The sequence below is a fragment of the Anabas testudineus genome, chromosome 8 (genome assembly GCF_900324465.2).
Source record: "Anabas testudineus chromosome 8, fAnaTes1.2, whole genome shotgun sequence".
Taxonomy (NCBI): Eukaryota; Metazoa; Chordata; class Actinopteri; order Anabantiformes; family Anabantidae; genus Anabas; species Anabas testudineus.
The window spans coordinates 7,793,127-7,796,641 of NC_046617.1; positions in this window are offsets into that span (position 1 = coordinate 7,793,127).

The window sequence follows — 3,515 nt, forward strand, 5'->3', positions numbered from 1 at the left end:
GAATATTTAAGTCTATTTGAGTCTTTTTATCTTCAACAAAATAAAGAAACATTAATTAAAAAAGGAATACAAATTTGATAATGAATGTAAATGTAAATTTCAATTCCATTACTTCAGCACAACAACAGCTACAGAAATGTTTTGTTCTGTGTGGTTTGGCTGGGTATGATAAGGCACTCACAGCTTTTTGTTAAGGTTGGGGAAAATTGTGGTCAAGGTTGTATTTGATCATATTCTAAACCTACATTAGTAATATTACAGATATTTATGATAAATATTTTCACCTAATCTGCTGGCCACTAATAGAATAGCACAAATGTAATTTGCTAATTATATTTCTTTAAGAAAAGATTATACAGTTGTTTTTTACTTGGCATCCTGGGCTGGTAAACTTGTAACAAACTCATTTTGAGAAAACAGGAAGTGAAAAACCATCTCAGGCTGTCCTTTTACCCCTAAAAGATTTGGCAGTGTAAAGAGGATGCTACTTTGTCAGCTGCATATAAGGAAAGTACTTTTTTCATCAAGTCATCAGTTTTTGTGTTGTTGCTGGTTGATCTAAGCGCAATACAGCTGCCTTCTTCCATGAAACAGCAAGCCACAAGCTTTTCAGAGCCACCATTCAACATTGAACATCCAATGTTCGACAACCAAAAGATTTCTGAGGGAGCCTTGTTAATTGAATTCCTGTTTTTCACCATAAACAATCTGTCTTTGGGCCATAAAGCAACCAGAAACGGTGGTGCATACTGTGACTGCAGAAGGCGTTGATGGTAGTAGACAACCCTCTTGGCAATAGTTTGGTTACTTATAATTGTGGAAGACTGACTAAAACAATTATTTACTGGGTTTAAATTATCAATAAAAGTGTCTCTAAACATCGGTTCATCTTCTTATTGCTGATGGTGATTGCATGTTTCTTTGAGTTTAGTCAGTTACGTAGTCTAGTTTGAGTTTTATCTAACTGAGCATATTTTAAAACGTCTTCTCTTTTTCTAAAATATGCATGTCTGTTTCCTTTTATCTCTTTAAGATGTCCTTTTTGCCATTTCAGCTTAATTAATCTTGACAGAGGGGAAAACTTTGTTTGATTAGTGTCTCCATATAAGTGCTCCCTGCTGATCAAATTAAAATTCTGCCGTCTATCTGTCACCCACATCTCAGCCCGGTTTGCTGCATTGAGGCCCTCCTATAGAAACCTGTCAAGTAGAGAAAAACGCAGCACAGAAACATTTCACACTGCTTATTGTGTTTGGTTTTTACCAGAAGCACGTCTACAAACTCGGTCAAGTAAAAACTGAATTACTGTAGTTTAAAATGTGCTGTGTAGCCTCACAGTTGCAGAAACTACAGCTATCTGTGCCATATTTGGTGACACTCCTCCTCTTATATTTCCACTTATGTCAGTTTCTATGGGGAATTTATCACTGAGGATTCATCTTTGACACGTAGCAGAAAGAAACCCCCGCTGGACCCCAGAATATTTAAGTGGTGATAAGACAGGAGGGAACCACACTCTGGGTGAAATGGACCTTCACATATGGTCCTGCTTTTGACTGTGGTTTGGCTGTCTGTCCACCGCTGAGTGTTTTCTGGTTTCAGCATCTTATTTTCATTGGCTTGTGGTCATTTTCATAAATGCTTGTGGGTGTTTTTAAGAAAAGAGAAAATACTAAAACTACACTTCTTAATATGTTACCTATTATGGACATTTTGAGGTCTATGCAGTCAACTTTGTGAATCATTTTAATTAAAAATGTAAAATTTGGAGAAATATAAGTATTGGTTTTCTTCCCAAGAGTTAGCCACTGAACATGAAGCTAATGTCAGCAGCTGATTAGAAACTCTGTCCAAAGGTAACTAAATCTTCTACAACCATCGCTGATTATTTATTTCAAACAAAAGATCCTTGTAAGGTAAAATGACCTAATTGTCCTCTAAAGGTCTGGCCTCTGACTTGGCCACTCCAAAAGGTGGATTTTGTTTTTCTGAAGCCATATTGTTGTGTGTTTTGGGTCATTGTTCTGTAGCATCACCCAACTTCTTCAAGTTTCAGATGACGTATGAATGATGATGCATCAAAGCAGACCCAAATCATGATGTTTCCTCCACCATAATTTACAGTTGGGATGATGTTTTTATGATCATATGCTGTGACCTTTTTACACCATAGGTAGGGATGGGCTTTCCAAATGGTTCAATCTTAGTTTCATCAGTCTACAAAACATTTAGATAATGGTGCTGTGGAGTGTCAATGTGCTCTTTGACAAACTTCAGGCATGCAGCAATGTTCATTTTAATAAGCAGCGGCTTCCTTCAGGTCGTCCTGCCACTGACACCTTGCTTGTTTAATGTTTTACCTACTGTAGACTCAGTTGTTAGCAATGAACCTCATTAATGAATTTAATGAGCAATTTGTTGTGCACTTGGGGTCCTTTTGACAGTCCGCTGACTTCTTCATAGAGTAGAGATTGTTTGTAAACTGGTGAATTTCTTAAGTCTTTCATATTACTTTGTAACTCTTTTCTCTTTCTTAACCGTAAATCCTCTTAGTGGTGTATTCTTCTTGTGCGAAGCAAACTGCTCTTTAGCTACAAAGACAAACCGGGCATGTAATGCAATGACATCTCCGTTTATTGTACTATAGATGCTCATTTCAATTTGCACACATTTTTGTTTTTGTACATTTTATAGTGTATTTTTAATCTTGTATCAACTCTAAGAAATTCACATTTACACAATGCATTTTACATAAGTAGGTAAGTACAGGTGACATTCAGCTTTTTCAGAAGTAGATCCTGATCTATCTGTGTTGAGTTTTGTAGTAATAATGTTGCAGAGAATCACAGTGAACCTCCCCAAGGATTTCATGTTACTGCAAATTACATGTCCTCTAAAACAGAGGTACATAATGAAACTTACTGTACATTCAAAACATCTGCACAGCTGATTTCTATTGGTTAATGGTATGTGTGAGATTTAGAGTAGAAGACTTAGGTGACATGTAAATGATCATAATGCTACATGGCCCCTCTGGTTGCCACTATTTATAGCATGTTAACATAAAGTATGAGTTTACTGGCAACCTATTTTTATTGTAACCTCCTCTCTTTAGTGGTGCCAGGTTTATACAGTTTGTTTGCGTCTCCAAGGTCCATATATAGCTTTGATTTATATTTACTAAAACCTTCATTAGCTCTCAAAACATTAAAGAAATTCACATAAAAATGTAAAACAAGTGGCGAAAAAAATGCAAAAAAACAAAATGAAATAAAGTCAAACATCTGAACTTAAAGACCTGACACTGTACACAGGCACTTCAACTGTGGTACACTCTTTGAGTGCATTCATATTACATCTAATAAGTGCTACAAAATAACATATCAGTTAGAAAAAATACTGATTCCAAAAGTGTAAATACTATTCAGAATATAAACCAACATGGTAGTGTAAACACAAAAGCAATTTGCAACAGCAGAATAAGGGGAAAATTAAACCAGATACTTGAATGTGTC